General features: G+C 42.5%; 1 protein-coding gene across 1 annotated transcript in view; it reads right to left on the bottom strand.

Annotated features, from left to right (window-relative positions):
• LOC126184477 (dynein axonemal heavy chain 7-like) overlaps positions 1-18,599 on the bottom strand; it is a 1,143,184-nt gene that overhangs the window by 890,741 nt on the left and 233,844 nt on the right. The gene's annotated exons all lie outside the window — the stretch shown is intronic.

The raw sequence follows: 18,599 nt of genomic DNA on the forward strand, positions 1-18,599 counted from the left end.
GAGGTTCAATCAATATCACAAACTAGCTTTTGAAAAATTACAAAATTTTACAGGAAAAATTCTCGGCCTGCTCTTTAAAACAATGAGTATCTGTATCAATGTAAAGAAACCAAGGCTTTATTTGCAATCGCATAAAAATTACTGAAAGCGATTGACAACAAACGTGAGTTACCAATCCACAGCATTTGCCTAATAATCACCAATAAGAAAATAAAATAATCAATGCTAGTAAGTTTTTCTTGCTGAATTGAAACATGTAAAATACGTGGGAAAAGTAATGGAAATACATGGAGAGTCCTGTATAAATGCTTACATGAGCTTCTGGAAGTGGCTATTTTCATGGCTCATACAATTCTCTTTGGGAATGTAAAAGAGATTTTGGTGACAGATGAGTTTCCCCTGAAGTTTCTGCCTGGGCAAAGTACACATTATTGACTCTCTTCTTGTAGTCTCATCTTACACCCTCCTGCACACATTCTCTCAGAAATATGTTACAAAATATTCGCAAGAGCTAGGGTGAATAATACGATAGTTGAGACAATGGGGGGTCTTAATTTTTTACATCTGTAGATGAACTGTTACTATATTTTTGGGGGTGGGTGTGGGGGGGGGGGTGTTATTACTAGCCTTTATCGGAAACGAAGTCAGTAATTTATGAAATAAAAACTTTTACAAGTGAAAACTTTTAATGTCTAGACCGCAATTTTCCTATCACAGTTAAAGTTCGATAACTCGCTGTTGTTTCGTGGCCTGGTTTACACAAGAATGATCCTGCGTGTGTTAGCCAGGCTACGGAACAGCTGACAGTTTTTGGAACCGTTGCAAAAATTGCTCTCACGAGAATATCTGTTATAATAGTGCAGATAATAAGCTTTTGATCCAGCTTCTACTCATGCAACTGGACAATTTCTTATATGACCGACAACCTGCGAAATTACCGTCCACAAACCGGCTTGCTCACGGTGACGTTTTCAACTACGTACTGTTAATGTTCTGGTACTTACGAATGCATGTTGTTGCATGACTACAGTTAACGATGCTTTCCAATGTTTATACACCGCCTTTTCAAATTTTGAACGGTTTGAAGATGATTGCAGATAGCAACCGAAAGTAGTTATCGAACATTAATTGTGATAGGAAAATTGCGGACTAGGCATTAAAACTTTTTACTTTTAAGAGTTTTTTATTTCATAAACCACATTATGACCGCGGTTTCTCCCTCCCCCTCCCACCCTCCCCCAACCCCGCCACCCACTGACCATGTCAGTGTTTCTGATATAATTTGCTTCACCATAGTATCAGCAGGTGAAACGAATTCTACAACCTTTACTCGTTCATTCACTATGTATATACTTGTACAGGCGAGGCTTTTACTTGAATGTCGCCTGCAAGATGTCGTCGGATAAATACTATATTGAAGTGATTCTGTTATTGCGAATTAAAATCTAATGTTCCTTCGGACATGCATGCATGTATCATATCGTATAGAATTAATATGTGATCCAACTCTTCCGGGAAAGTGCTCTTTCAAATTTTCAGTAATAAACCTATGCGTGATGCAGAAGGCTGCTCTTGTGGTGTCTGCACTGGAGTTGGTGCGTTCTCTGTAACGCTGTAGTGCGGACTAAACGATCTTGTGACGAAACGTGCCGCTCTTAACTGGGTCTTCTCTACCACTTTTATCAGCCTGCCTGATAAGGAACCCAGACTGATGAACAATACTCAAGAATTGGTCGAACACTTCTTTCGTGGATGAGTTACGTTTCATTAAGATTCTTACCATTAATCTCCATCTGGCATATGTTTCTCCTACTGTGTCTCTCTGTACAGTTCCTCCAAGACATTTTACGCTAAATACTGTTTCCAGCAGTTTGTCATCAGTAGTATAGTTTTACAGTTAGGAATTTTTTCCTGTGTATGCACAACATGTTACATTTATTTACGTTTCCGGTCAACTGCCAGAATCCTCTACATGTCATTCTGCAAATCGATTCTGTCTTTTGGCGTTGCTACTTTCTTCTCGTTACCGTATCGTCTGAGAACAATCTTAAAGACCTTCCGACGCTTTCTCCTAGATCATTTGTCCTGTCACAATTCCCTGGGTATTCTGCAAATTAGCTTTACGTCAGAGGACTATTTTTATCTGATTTACGACCCCTGACCTAATCAATTGGTTTCTGATTGGCCTCTCGCGCAATAGCGCTGTCTCTCTTATGCCCTCTTGCTATTAGGTCCGCACTTCCTGCGAGTTTGGCATTACTAGGCGTTCTCCATCGCAGTTATGTGTCTGTGGAGGCAGCAACAGCCTCGAATTACTAGCAGCTATAGCTGTTCTAAAAGAAAGGGAGCTCTGGTGCAGGCCAGCATAGGGAGAGGATCAGACTGCCTGTAACAAATCACGTCGCTTGAGATCTATTACGCCATTCGAGGCTCCACGTGCATATGTAATTAATCCCACCACAGTTTTTCAGGTATTTATCCATAGCAAATTTCTATAATAATTGTTTTCAGTACTCAATCGCCATATAGCTGAGCAAGTAACGATCTGATCGCCAGCAATCAAGGGTGTGAGAACGTAGTTGAAAATATTACTATGTGTCGATCGTGAAGCGGCAGCAGTGGTGTGAACAGACAGTTGAAGTAAAAATTAATTAGTATACCCCCACCTGTCGTAAGCAGAAATTCCACTACTCAGCTGTGTGCAGGTCAAAAAAATAATCATAAGAGTGCTAGATTAATTACACATTCCGAGTGCCGTCGACTGCAAGTCTTCTATTCGACAATACTGTGGCGGTAGAAGACGTGAATTAACAAAGGCAATAACTGCTGCACACACTCTAGCTAAAAAGGACACTGTCTCGGAATGTTGCTTTCAGCAGCACACCGTTGTTAACATGGGGGCAGTGCCAATATAGCGTAGTCAGCACATGCCTAGCATAGCTCCGCTAGTACGCACTGGCGTTGAAAATCAAATTAATTAACCTTTTCCTTCCTGCCGTGAGCAGCAACGCCAAACCACACAGTGTTGTAGGTAGAAAAAAATCAGTGCGTGTGATTAATAAGTGAAGCGGCGGACCTAACATTGTGTAAGGATAATGGTAGATCTGATAATTTGATACAAGTAAGGGGTCAGGTTTGGAATCTTGCAGGGCACGAATTTCTGTAGCAGCCACAAGTTTTTTCTTGGATACGTGTTGCTCATTTCGTTCACGATTCTCCAGAGTGCAGACGGGCGTTGTTACGCCGGAAAAAGTAATTAATAAGATTTGTGAGTACTGAGTGCGTTGTATGTACGTATGTTCGTTCAGTTTAGTTTAGTTATGTCATGTTCCGTATATCATTCCCACTATTATTTTATCGATATGATGTGGAACAAGTCAGATTACAAGATATATATATATATATATATATATATATATATATATATATATATATATATGAATAGTGCTAATATCAATATTACTGAAATTTTTAGTTCTACACATGCAACTACATTTAGAGGTACATTTTTTTTACCAGTTCTGTAACAGAAACTCGTCCATGGAATAGAAGGAGTTGTCCAAAAGAAATGATTTTAAGCTAGATTTAAGACTTGATCTGCTACCTGTTCGGCAAATGATGAAAAATTTTGTTGCTGATTAATATACTCCTTTTTTTTCGCTGATCACTTTTTTTTTAGCAGCTGACAGCTTCAATAACGGATAGGAAAGGTCAGTTTTTCGTCTAGTGTTGTACATATGAATATCACTGTTCTTTGCGAATATGTCTAAGTGGTGAGTTACCCCAGAAAACTATTACATAAGACATTATTGAGTGGAAATATGCAAAGTACGTTAGGAGGCTGATCTATTTATTACCAAGACTTGCGATTATGCGAACAGCGAAAGAAGCTGAACTTAATCGTTTGAGAAGCTCAGTAATATGTTTCTTCCAGTTATCATCTATGTGAACACCCAAAAATTGGGAGAAATATACCCTGTTAACTGAGCCCTTTTCATATGCTACATCAATTGTTGGTAGGACTCTATTCGGTGTACAGAACTAGATATAGTGAGTTTTTTCAAAATCACGGGAGAGTCCATTTTCAATAAATTCTTTGAAAGACATCCTTAACAATATCTTCAGCTGCTTTTTCTGGAATGGGATTTATTATAACACTCGTGTCATCTGCAAAAAGTACTAGTTCTGCTTGCTGAACATTAAGTGAGAGGTCATTCAAATGCATAAGGAACAGCAGAGGACCCAAAATTGAACCCTGTAGGACTCCCTTTGTGGTAACTCCACATTCACTAGAATTTAGCACTTTCTCAACATTATTTGTGTTATTCAGCACAACTTTTTGCTTCTGTTCGTTAAGTATGATTCAGACCAGCTGTGTGTGTAGCCTTCAGTTCCATAAAACCTAAGTTTTTCTAAGTGTGTGACATGATCCACATAGTCAAATGCCTTGGAAATATCACAAAAAATATCAACTGGCGATAATTTGTTATTTAGGGCTTGTACTATTTGATGCATAAATGTATAGATAACATTCTCAGTTGAGTAACCCTTCCGAAATCCGAACTGTGACATGCTGAGTAAATTATTTTCACTTAAATGTGAGACTACTCTTGAATACGTAACTTTTTCGAATATTTTAGAAAATGAAGTCAGCAATGAGATTGGTCTATAATTATTTAAGTCACTCTTGTCCCCTTTCTTATGAAGAGGTTTGACAATTGCGTATTTCAATCTGTCTGGAAAAATTCCCTGTGCCAGCGAAGCATTACATGTATCACTAAGGACTCCACTTACTAAATTAGAACAAGAGTTCAAAATTCTGTTAGAGACTCTATCAACACCACATGAGTTCTTGTTTTTCAGTATATTTATAATTCCCTTAATATCAGTGGGGGATCTTCGTGCTATTTCTAAAGGCCTAAGGTCCTGGGGAATAACATTTTTAACATATTTTTTTGCTTCTTCAACTGAATCCTTTAACCCTATTTTTGATGCTACATTCAGAAATTGTTTGTTAAAAATACTTGCAACTTGTGAATTATCACTCACAACATCATCATTTAGCTTTATTGCTATGGTATGCTGTGCACTGTCATGCTGCCCCGTCTCTTGTTTGACAATATCCCTTATAGTTTTAATATGCCGGGCGGGCTATTGAGTGCATTAGTTACTTATTCGTGTTTATGGTCTTAATTACGGTAAGAAGTAAATTAAGCAAAATAGTAGGAAGACGTTCTGCTACAATTGTAGAGGCTGTTGTTGCTGTAATAGAGCAAGTTCGTGAGTTAAAAATGAAAATTTTCTCCAGGAACAAGAACATGACGAACTCCTTCGTAGACTTGACGCTTTGGAAGCCACTCAGTGCAGTTACAGTCAGAGTCAGGGAAAAATTAATGCAGAGTTGGGGTGGTTCCTTCTTCTTTTGATCCAGCTCCAACTGCACTTACCAGTCCCTTTTCGGATAAAACAACGGAAGTTCTATGGATATTCATAAATGATGTGACAATTTATTGTTGCAGTGAGCAGCTGGTCAGACGAAGTAACACTTCACATAGGTAACTTGCCCTTAACTAGGGAAGTCAACTGGAACCATATATTCCCAATTAACGTCACTCGCGCGCGTTATGCTTCTGCGCACAAAACAATGTAAATCACTCAATTCTTCATTGCTTGACAGTGGTTCAACCACCTACAAAGCCCCACGAGACAAATCGATATCCACTGAAACCCACACTACCTTCTCCGTGCCGGCTGGTATTTATCTTGCTGATCAATCTTTAACAACCTCATCTCCAGTTTAGTCGGTATCAACTTCGTGACAGGTGAGCCTTCGGCACGGCTTCTTTCGCAACTGTATCACACAACTGAACGACGTTCCACTGAGCTCAACCTTGCGTTGCGGAAGATGAGTCCTAACATAGTGTTTGTGAAGAAATTCTAGCCCGCGACTGACTGAATATCGTTCACCCATGTATAGTAAAACTTCCATAGGCTCCGTAAATTTAGATTTTCCAATAGTAAACAGGAGTACATTATACCCATTCACTCCACACTATTGTCACCAACCCCACGTAATTTATATCGTGGCCACTCAAGTCTACTGCTGCTTACCATGTCTAGACTTACGACAGACACGTGCACCCTGTGTCTAAAAGAAACCTCTGATTAACACCACTCACTAAGCCCACTAAGCTGCATTCAATCTGTGACCTAACTTGTGCAGTGTTACGGTTTATAGTGGCTAAAACCCGAAGTGGAAAGCTCTAAGGTATTTAGCTTGTTGATGAACGTTTATCGGAAAGACTGATTAGAGGCAATGGAAGCGGGAGTGTTCATTACAGTTGACAAAAGTATTGTCTCTATTGACGGGTGCGACAGTGAAGTTATCTGTGTGGTGTCACCGCCAGACACCACACTTGCTAGGTGGTAGCTTTTAAATCGGCCGCGGTCCGCTAGTATACGACGGACCCGCGTGTCGCCACTGTCAGTGATTGCAGACCGAGCGCCGCCACACGGCAGATCTAGAGAGACGTCCTAGCACTCGCCCCAGTTGTACAGCCGACTTTGCTAGCGATGCTACACTGACAAATACGCTCTCATTTGCCGAGACGATAGTTAGCATAGCCTTCAGCTACGTCATTTGCTACGACCTAGCAAGGCGCCATTACCAGTTTATATTGAGATTGTTATTAATGTACCGTCAAGAGCGATGTACACCAATTATGGATTAAAGTTAAGTATTACATCAACTACGTACTTTATTTGCTACTATAAAAAACCTTAACTGTTCCAGACCTCACGCCAGTCTGCGTGAGCGTAAACGCGTGCCTTTCGGCTTCCTCCAAACCCCGTGAATTGGCTCCTGCCAATTCACAACATTAGTAAATTAGTGCATCAATTGGTACAAACGCGATTTAGATCGTCGCCAATGTTGTGAATTGGCAGGAGCCAATTCACGGGGTTTGGAGGAAGCCGAAAGGCACGCGTTTACGCTCACGCAGACTGGCGTGAGGTCTGGAACAGTTAAGGTTTTTTATAGTAGCAAATAAAGTACGTAGTTGATGTAATACTTAACTTTAATCCATAATTGGTGTACATCGCTCTTAACGGTACATTAATAACAATCTCAATATAAACTGGCAATGGCGCCTTGCTAGGTCGTAGCAAATGACGTAGCTGAAGGCTATGCTAACTATCGTCTCGGCAAATGAGAGCGTATTTGTCAGTGTAGCATCGCTAGCAAAGTCGGCTGTACAACTGGGGCGAGTGCTAGGACGTCTCTCTAGACCTGCCGTGTGGCGGCGCTCGGTCTGCAATCACTGACAGTGGCGACACGCGGGTCCGTCGTATACTAGCGGACCGCGGCCGATTTAAAAGCTACCACCTAGCAAGTGTGGTGTCTGGCGGTGACACCACAATCTGATCACATGCAACAGGTCTGGGTAAAACCAAGTTTAGTGTTGGATGTTTTTACCGGCCACTCTATTCGGCTGTGACACTCCTATAGTCATTCAAAGAAAGTATACCGTCAGTTGCGTATGAATACCCCTATCATGCGATAGTAGTTGGAGATGACTTTAACATACCGAGTATAAACTGGAATGTCTATGGACGGATCGTGGAGGGTACAGATAGACAGTCATGTGAAACACTTTTAAACACGTTTTCTGAAAATTGTCTTAAGCAGCTAGCTCCGCAGCCCACACGCAGTGGAAATACTTTACACACTTTAGCTACAAATGGGCACGACCTCATCGACAATGTCAGTATAGAAACAGGGATTAGCAATCACGATGTCATTATAGCAATTATGCTTACAAAAGTTAATAAATCAGTTAAGAAATCTAGGAGAGTGTTTCTGCTAGATAGAGAAGATAAGCAGTTGTTAGCATCTCACTTAGACAGTGAACTGACATCACATAGTTCCAGTAAGATGGACGCAGAGGAACTATGGACAGAATTTAAGCAGACTGTAAATCGTGGTCTGGAGAATTATGTGCCTAGTAAGTGGATAAAAGATGGAAAAGACCCACCATGGTTTAATAACGAAATTCGGAAGATGCTCAGGAAGTAGAGGCTGCTGCACTCTCGGTACAAAAGAGAACGTACAAACGACGACGAACAAAGGTTATTAGAGATTTGTGCGTCTGTGAAAAGATCCATGCACTAAGCATACAACTACCACCATCACCCCTTGGCAAAAGATCTGGTAGAAAACCCGAGATAAATGTCGTCATATGTAAAATCGCTAAGCGGGTCTAAGGCTTCCATTCACTTCCTTCTTGACCATTCTGGCGTGGCAGTTGAGATAGGAAAACGAATGCCGAATTTTTAAGTTTCACGTTCAAGAAATCGTTCACACAGGAGAATCTTAAAAACATACCATCATTTGACCATCGGGCAGACTTCCGTAAAGACGACATAGTAATAAACATCCCTTGCGTAGAGAAACAACTGAAAGATTTGAAAGCAAATAAATCACCGGTCCGGATGGAAACCCAGTTCGGTTTTACAAGGAGTGATCTATGGCATTAGCCCCTTACCTAGCCTGCATTTATCGTGGGTCTCTCGCCCATTACCGAGCACGGTAGCGCATTGGCTATCACACTGGACTCGCATTCTGGAGGACGTTCAAATGAGTCAAATGGCTCTAAGCACAATGGGACTTAACATATGAGGTCGTCAGTCCCCTAGACTTAGAACTACTTAAACCTAACTAACTTAAGTACATCACACACATCCATGCTCGAGTCAGGATTCGAACCTGCGACGGTAGCAGCAGCGCGGTTTCGGACTGAAGCGCCTAGAACCGCTCGCCCACAGTCGGGAGGACGACGGTTCTATCTCGCGTCCGGACATCCTGATTAAGGTTTCCCGTGATTTCCCTAAATCGCTCCAGGCAAATGCTGAGATGGTTCCTTTGAAAGGGCACGGCCGAATTCCTTCCCCATTCTTCCCTAACCCGATGAGACTGACGAGCACGCTTCCGGTCTCCTCCCCCAAACAACCCAACCCCCTCCCCCAACCCCCTCTGCCGCCCAGCACAAAGTCACAAGCGACTGGAAAAAGCGCAGGTGACTCCACTATATAAAACGGTAAAAGAACAGACCCGCAAAATTACAGACCAATCTCCGTAACTTCGGTTTGCAACCGAATCCTAGAACATATTCTCAGTTCTAATGTAATAAATTTCCTTGAGGCAGAGAAGTTTATGTCCACGAATCAGGATAGTTTTAGAAAGCATCACAACTGCGAAAATCAGCTTTCCCTTTTCTCACATGATACGCTATCCGGACACCTGGCTGAAAATTACTTACAAGTTCGTGGCTCCCTCCATCAGTAATGCTGGAAATCAATATGGTGTTGGCCTACCCTTAGCGTTGATGACAGCTTCCACTCTCGCAAGCTTACGTTCAATCAGTGCTGGAAGGTTTCTTGGGGAATGGCAGCCCATTCTTCACGGAGTGCTGCACTGAGGAGAGGTATCGATGTCGGTTAGTGTGGCCTGGCACGAAGTCAGAGATCCAAAACATACCAAAGGTGCTCTATAGGATTCAGGTCAGGACTCTGTGCAGCCCAGTCCATTACAGGGATGTTATTGTCGTGTAACCACTGCGCCACAGGCCATGCATTATAAACAGATGTTCGATCGTGCTGAAAGATGCAGTCGCCATCCCCGAATGGCTCTTCAACAGTGGGAAGCAAGAAGGTGCTTAAAACATCAATGTAGGCCTGTGCTGTGATAATGCTACGTAAAACAACAAGGGGTGCAAGCCCACTCCATGAAAAACACGACCATACCATAACACCACCGCCTCCGAATTTTCCTGTTGGCGCTACACACGAGGGCAGACGACATTGACCGGGCATTCGCCATACCCACACCCTGCCATCGGATCATCACATTGTGTAGCGTGATTCGTCACTCCACACAACGTTTTCCACTGTTCAATCGTCCAATGTTTACGCTCCTTACACCAAGCGAGGCGTCGTTTGGCATTTACCGGCGTATTTTTTGGATATTTGTGGTAAGGTCGTATGGGAACAAACTGCTGAGGCTAACGGTCCCTAAGTCTACACACTACTTAATGTAACTTAAAATAACTCACGCTATGGACAAAACACATTATGGAAAAAACACACACACCCATGCCCTAGGGTGGACTCGAACCTCCGACGTGGGGAGCCGCACGGACCGTGACGAGGCGCCACAGACCGCGGCTTTTACCGGCGTGATGTGTGGCTTATGAGCAGTCGCTCGACCATGAAATCGGTCTTTTATTACCTCCCACCTAACTCTCATAGTACTTGCAGTGGATCCTGATGCAGCTTGGAATTCCTGTGTGATGGTCTGAATAGATGTCTGCCTATTACACATTACGAGCCTCTTCAATTGTCGGCGGTCTCTGTCGGTCAACAGACGAGGTCGGCCTGCACGCTTTTGTGCTATACGTGTCCCTTCAAGTTTCCACTTCATTATCAGATCGTAAACAGTTGACTAAATCAGTTCACCATGTCCAATCTCAAAGGTAACTAACGCTCACGACCATGACCATTACATGCTCCTTGTGGCACTACTAGCGCCACTCTTATGCGATTGGAGCGAAATCCGAATGGACATCATCTTTCAGATGAAGAAGCAACGCATGCCGACTTTCGTTTATGTCTCACAACTCTTTTTCGGTGTAGGGATTTTTCCCTATCAGTGTATTTAAAGCAAGAAGGACATATTTCTTTCGCAATCTAGGACATTGCTTTCCGCAACTCAAGACATTACGAATTACGCCCATTTCCCACAATGTTGTTCCTCGAGTACGTGTGCTTTATGTGCACGAAAATCCTATATGTTTCCAGATGACTTGGTGTGCTATTACTACTAGACATGGTGACGAAGCGGATTCGCTTTTCTCGAGAGAAGACGTATCAAGATAGATAGTGCTAACTGCAAGAAGTTGCTAATCTATTACATTCTGAATGGTGTAGCGCATACACTTCTCAAGAATGCTCTGGCGATATGTACATTTACGTTAAACAGTTGAGTGCTGACTGATGCATAAAGCGAGTTAATGTATGTAAGACCAGTATTCTACCATCTGTATAGGCATTTGAGCTACGGCAGGATAGAAATACCGGTAGCAATCCGGACTCAGAGTCTGTTAAACAACCCAAAATACTACACACGATAAATGAAGGGCTTATTACAATAGTGGCACTAGTCCATTTTTGTTCATTGTGAGATACAGAGTCCTAAAGTTAAATTAAAGCTGAAAAATCTGCAGTTGAGATACCAGAAATATTCAAGCATATGGCTTCTCCCTAGAGATGAACCTTTCTTTCTGTTTGTTTGGATCATTAATTTCAGAAGCATTATAGGCAGAAAAGTGGAGGTAATGGACTTGTACCACTATTGAAATAAGCCCTTCAAATATATGCTGAAGTAAATATAGAAAAGTTTTCAACACTAAATATATATATTATTTTTCCCCGATACGCTAATAATATTAAGAAACGACAATAACACTTACTATTAGTTCACTCAGTCAGTAGTAGAAAATGTCCCTGTATCCGTCCCTCGAATGTGTCTAGTATAGCTCAACTGATCCCACCTTCTATTAAGAAAACTCACAGTTTCATCAATAATGCCTGAAAATTGCTTCGGGACGAATAATTTTACACTCCGCCAACCCAAGAAATATTACAGACCCTTATGCTGTGTTAGTTCTTCTGGTACTGGCAACAGTGAATTTATCAGGACACAAAGGAATTACATATAATGAGTGTGGGGATTGATTTAGATCAAGGGCAAAATTGAAAATTTGTGTCAGAGCGGGATTCGAACTTAGGTCTATTGCTTATTAGGTAGACCAATAAACCATCTGAACGTATTAGTCATCGGTACTGCACAGACTAGCTTACCACGCCTCTCACCAACTCAAATTTTCAACTTATTCACACACTACTATAGTAGTGCCCCTTGCCCATTATTCTTATTTCTCGCGACATTCCGCCGATTCCCGTAAGAGTTCGAGCCTGGTGTGGATCAGCACTGAAGAGATCATTGGACGTCTCACCTTAATTATATACGTATGTGGTTTTTTCTTTCGGACATGTCTGAAAGAGCAGACATCATTTTGATCCAGAATCCATTATAAATTAAAACACAAAGTGATTACAGCGATTGGCTGCTAGCGTGTGTAGATTTAAATCAATGGGAAAGTTGAAAATTTGTGCAGGACTGGTATTCGAACTCGAGTCTCCTGTTCTCTAGGCAGATGCTATGACAACGTTTTCATTTTTATTTTTTTTCCATTTTTTCTTTAGTTTGGGCCTCCCATCTCTCCTTATAGCGCAGCCATGCTCTCACCATGAGTGCCTTCGTCGAGTAGTTTCTTAGCTTTAATTTCTGTCGTTACTAGGAATATTATTGCTTGAAGTAGAGATTTCATGTCATTTTTATATGTATTTCAACTTGCCAGCTGCTTCAGAGTTCGTCTTCTCGGAGTTTTGTTTATGAAGTTTGTCCACAACCGTATCATGATTGTATTGTTTCGCTATTTATCTGTTTCTGTTTCATAAGTGCGGCTTCTCATAACTCTCAAAGCACCAGTTGCCAGAACAGGTCAAAAGCCTTTTTATTTATTTTTATGTATTTTTCATTTATTTATTTAGTAATTTTATGTCTCTTCTGTAACGATGTAGTCACCCGTCTCGACATTTCTGCTAACTAAATAAGTCCCTTTTCAGGAAAGAAATATACTTAAGTATTAAATACACTTCACTTTCATGTCTCGGAAGTCGCTGATGCGGCGTATATGATTAAAATAGGTCAAGACGTCTTATCGCCTTTAAAATACAGAAAGAAACGTAATAAATGAAGTTAAAACAAATAATAAGGAAAAAATTATAATAAAAACTTGTTCTCTGGAAAAGTTGAAAACGGAGATAATTTCATTCTAATAGTAATTTGGCATGGTTTTTCGTATAAGTTCTTTTTTTTGAAAGTAGATGGAGTTGGGATGCAGTATACATGCAGAACTCGTCTCCACTTTTGGTAACCTATGACATTAAATAATGGGCTGAATGTCCCTTCAGCCGGTTAACGGATTTCTGTTTTGTGTTAGGGTACGGAACTGAGTTCAATTACAAAAAGTCACAAGGAGTAATAGAATTCAGGAAAATTTTGGCCATCTTGTGTCGAATGAAGTTCCAGACACCTTTAATACTGGTGCCCACAAAACGATGTTCTTCATGATCTGTTAAGTTATACGGTGCGCACAGTGGTGAATCCATCAAGTGTAAGGCATAATGCTTGTAGTTGATGTGTGTTTTTCGGTTGACTGCTCGGTACCAAGACGCTTTCCCTATCGTTGGCACATCACGAGATTGTATATTCTTCCAGATTACCGGCTATCTGTGGTTAGAGTATATTTGTTCAATAATTTTCCTTGTCTTGTTTTCCATCATCTGCCTACAAACTGACTTCACCGTCTCGAGCTCCTCTTCCGGGCGGTTTGATTTTATGTAACTCCGTTCGATTAAAAAGATTTTGAGGTGAAACATTTCATTCGGAACGTGGTGTACATTAGTGGGAGGTTGCAGACTGGTCGGCGCAATTCATTTAACAAGTGTGTTGTCAAACTGTTTGCATGTGTACTCCAGTGTTTGTATGTGCTACACACATATAACGCCAGTGACTTGCTTTTGACATCTGTTAGGTTTAAATTTCCGTCTCCCGTGGCCAGGGTTAGTGAATCGTACTTGACTTTAAAAATATACCCTCGTGTGACAAAGTGGCCTAAAGCTGACATGATTCGTTTCATCGGCACCATTTGTGCAACATAGTTAATCTTTGACGTTATGTAGACATTGGCTAAGGTTACTTTCTGTATTTCATCAAGCTTTCTGATAGTGTGGGTCTGTATACAGCCACGCATACTCGCAAGAAGATTCCTGTATTCAACAGCGATCGTGTGGCTTATATTGTTCCTGTATTCAGTGCCTAGGCACTTCATAGAGAATGGTGTTAGCTGGCCGTGATGTTTCAGGGATATGCCGCATCCTTTATTCAGAATGCCAGACTTCCTTTCGTTCAGCATCGCTGCTTAGTCAAGTTCGTATTTATTAACGATCTCAAGAGCTTCCTCTATTTCGTGGTCGTCCGTGACTAGAAAACCTACGGCGTCTGCATAGGCATTGCAAACAATCTTGGTTCCATTGATCTTTACGAATATTAAACGTTGGGTCATAAACGTTAAGTTAAAATGGCAAGTGAAGGTTCAATGGCGATGGCGAACAGTGCCACCGACATGGGACAATCTTCTCTCACCTAGCTGTTAATTTTAATTGCTTTAGTCAGCTGGTCGTTAATCATCAGTCTTATAACTTCTTTACTGAGAATTTCACTTGTTAAGTTAGTAAACTGTCGTGTGTGTCCCACTGCGTGCATTGTGCTTATAAGATATAGGTGATTAACTCTGTCGAATACCTTTGCGAAATCAAGTGATACTAAAGCACACTTCATCTTGCAAGCATCTGCAGTGGCTATGACGTCTCTGTACTCATATTAGTTCTTGACGATCTTCCTGTCAATACCGACGCACGTCTGGTACCGACCGACGATGTTTTGCCTCAACGTTTGGAGTCCGTGCGAAATGATTCGTGCTGTGAAAAGCTATACCTGCCACGAGCTCTTCAGGGATATTGAAATTCGGCTGCAGTAATTCATTATACGCACGTAATAACTTATCTATAACTGACCTTGGAGTACATGATATAATACTGCCGAGAGGCCGTCAGGTCCTGGTGATTTATTTTTAAGGCTTCGTGATATAGCAAAGGCAAGTTCCTCTTCGTCAATTTCCTGCAGGAGGTTTCCAAATTCAGCAGCTCTTGATTTACTGTGGAGGTTTTGTAGTAATTTTTGCTATAGTTCAGCGTCGGTGCGTCTTGCCACCAGCAGCTCTTCCAGGTGTTTGTGGATTGCTGTTTTGATTAAATTTTGGTGCAGGAGCGTGGAGCCATTACGTAGCTTGACGTGTGTTTTGATTTACCTCTTCCTTCTCTTATTTTCACGGACTACGTGGAACATAGACGGTTCTTCCTGTTCTATCACATTCTGTTGAATTTCCATGTACTTTTCCCCGAAATGTTCCTTGTTTGTCTATATTGATTGTGTATATGTGTGTAATATACACTCCTGGAAATTGAAATAAGAACACCGTGAATTCATTGTCCTAGGAAGGGGAAACTTTATTGACACATTCCTGGGGTCAGATACATCACATGATCACACTGACAGAACCACAGGCACATAGACACAGGCAACAGAGCATGCACAATGTCGGCACTAGTACAGTGTATATCCACCTTTTGCAGCAATGCAGGCTGCTATTCTCCCATGGAGACGATCGTAGAGATGCTGGATGTAGTCCTGTGGAACGGCTTGCCATGCCATTTCCACCTGGCGCCTCAGTTGGACCAGCGTTCGTGCTGGACATGCAGACCGCGTGAGACGACGCTTCATCCAGTCCCAAACATGCTCAATGGGGGACAGATCCAGAGATCTTGCTGGCCAGGGTAGTTGACGTACACCTTCTAGAGCACGTTGGGTGGCACGGGATACATGCGGACGTGCATTGTCCTGTTGGAACAGCAAGTTCCCTTGCCGGTCTAGGAATGGTAGAACGATGGGTTCGATGACGGTTTGGATGTACCGTGCACTATTCAGTGTCCCCTCGACGATCACCAGTGGTGTACGGCCGGTGTAGGAGATCGCTCCCCACACTATGATGCCGGGTGTTGGCCCTGTGTACCTCGGTCGTATGCAGTCCTGATTGTGGCGCTCACCTGCACGGCGCCAAACACGCATACGACCATCATTGGCACCAAGGCAGAAGCGACTCTCATCGCTGAAGACGACACGTCTCCATTCGTCCCTCCATTCACGCCTGTCGCGACACCACTGGAGGCGGGCTGCACGATGTTGGGGCGTGAGCGGAAGACGGCCTAACGGTGTGCGGGACCGTAGCCCAGCTTCATGGAGACGGTTGCGAATGGTCCTCGCCGATACCCCAGGAGCAACAGTGCCCCTAATTTGCTGGGAAGTGGCGGTGCGGTCCCCTACGGCACTTCTTAGGATCCTACGATCTTGGCGTGCATCCGTGCGTCGCTGCGGTCCGGTCCCAGGTCGACGGGCACGTGCACCTTCCGCCGACCACTGGCGACAACATCGATGTACTGTGGAGACCTCACGCCCCACGTGTTGAGCAATTCGGCGGTACGTCCATCCGGCCTTCCGCATGCCCACTATACGCCCTCGCTCAAAGTCCGTCAACTGCACATACGGTTCACGTCCACGCTATCGCGGCATGCTACCAGTGTTAAAGACTGCGATGGAGCTCCGTATGCCACGGCAAACTGGCTGACACTGACGGCGGCGGTGCACAAATGCTGCGCAGCTAGCGCCATTCGACGGCCAACACCGCGGTTCCTGGTGTGTCCGCTGTGCCGTGCGTGTGATCATTGCATGTACAGCCCTCTCGCAGTGTCCGGAGCAAGTATGGTGGGTCTGACACACCGGTGTCAATGTGTTCTTTTTTCCATTTCGAGGAGTGTCTAAAATTGTCAGTGAAACTTCAAAGTGTAAAATTTGGGTCGCCATTTGTTCCGAAACATAAATTCTGTCCATCCGACAAGCAGAGTGGCTTGTTACATGTGTGAAACAGAGGTTGTACCGTGCGTATGTTTCCATATCTCAGTTAAACACATTTCGTAAACGATACGTTCCAGTTCCACAGATTTATTGAAGTTAGGCGTCTGGTATTTTGAGCTAAGCGCACAACTGAAATCATCTGCAAATTATGGGTGGTCGTGGTTCCAAATATTGGGACTATTTCGCTCTTAAAAAAGTCTGCCCTGCCTCGCCGACTGCTACTGCCTGATGGGGCATAAACACTGATTATACATGTGCGATTGACAGCGACAACCATTCCTCTGCTATTTGATAGTTTTTCGACATCTGCTGTGATAACACCTTCCTTTGCTAAGAAGACTGGCCCTAAATTCGCCCCAATACCAGGATTAGTAAAAGCATTGTATCAGGTTATTCATTCTAAGTGAATGACAGCTACTTCTCGTAATAACAGAATGTCTATACCTGCAGCGTATAAGATGTCCTGTAGATTGCGAAGGTGCAGATACAGTTGGATCTTATTTATATTTATGTCAGAAATAACGTTGGAAAAGAAAAGATATTGATAATTACCTAAAGGAAATGTTTAATTGAATCCATGACAACCTGACAAAAATTATAATTTCAAGAATGACGAAGATGACATGAAAAGAACTTTTCGATTGGACTGGCTTTTGTTACATCCATAGCTGATATATTTTCAAGCAGTTGAAGGTGTGCTTTGTCAGCTATTTATGCTTTTTCGGCCACTTATAGTACATAGCAATCAGCACAGCACATTCATAAAGCGTCAGTTTCATTAAGTTTCATGAATCAGAAGCCAACTCCATCCAGCGACCTATCAAGGCCTCATTGCTTCCATGCTACGATACGTCGTAGCTGTTATCCGTGCCCAAGGTGTACATGCCGGTTATTAGGTAGATGCTCGTAGTGTTCTGCCTGATCAGTATATTTTTCATATTATTGTATGACGTAATCGACGGTTTATTAGTTTTAACACCAAACTGTGAAATTTATTCTGGATTTGTATAACAAACTTATAAAAGAGGACATATTGAAGCAGAAAGGTTCCTGGCCTATCGACATACTCCTGGTCGAACGACAACTTATAGCACCACTCTTGCCTGTTCCAATTCCCTGAACTGTAACTTAGTATGTAATATGGTTTTAATAAAATTTTATTGACTTCGGTATTTGAACAAGATGCTTTGTATTTTTAAATTATGTTCAGTTGTAAAATGTGCAGCAGGAATAACGGCTACTGGTTAGTTCACACAGTTACCACCATGTACAACTGCAAGACATTACTTTTAGTTACAACCACGTTATTTGTTTTATGTATATAAGTTTTTAAAAAGTACAAAATAATAAATAAAATGATACAACATGCGAATTGTGAAGGTAAAATAAAGTTAATACATGTTGTCTGTACATCATACATGTAAGGAGGGCGCTGTATATTGGTGTAACGTACATTGAAGCCAGCTGTGTTGTAACTGTTGCCAGCGGCCTCAGTGTGAACACTTTCATAATGTAGAGGGCCGGGGAGGATAACCTTTGTGGTGGCAGGGTTCAGTTGAGGCGGTGAGCTGTCATCAGGACGATGGGGAAACATCAGGAACGGTCATACATTTTATTAGCAATCGAGAATAAGTCTAAATAAAGCGATGCTCTACGGCAGCAATGAATCCCCCACCGTGCATATATCGACAGCAGCTAGTGTAGCGGTCCTGAGGCAACAGGTGGCCTGTGCCCGGTTTGACGGCGGCGGCGGGGAACGAATACTGATATATGCGGAGTCCGCGGCGCACGTCTACCGCTAGGGCATGGCCTTGTTAGAGCAGAACGCGCTGGTAGGAGTAGTAACCCGTCATGATTCGCACATACCCCCCCCCCCCCCCACACACAC

This window comes from Schistocerca cancellata, chromosome 4 (assembly GCF_023864275.1).
Source record: "Schistocerca cancellata isolate TAMUIC-IGC-003103 chromosome 4, iqSchCanc2.1, whole genome shotgun sequence".
Classification (NCBI taxonomy): domain Eukaryota; kingdom Metazoa; phylum Arthropoda; class Insecta; order Orthoptera; family Acrididae; genus Schistocerca; species Schistocerca cancellata.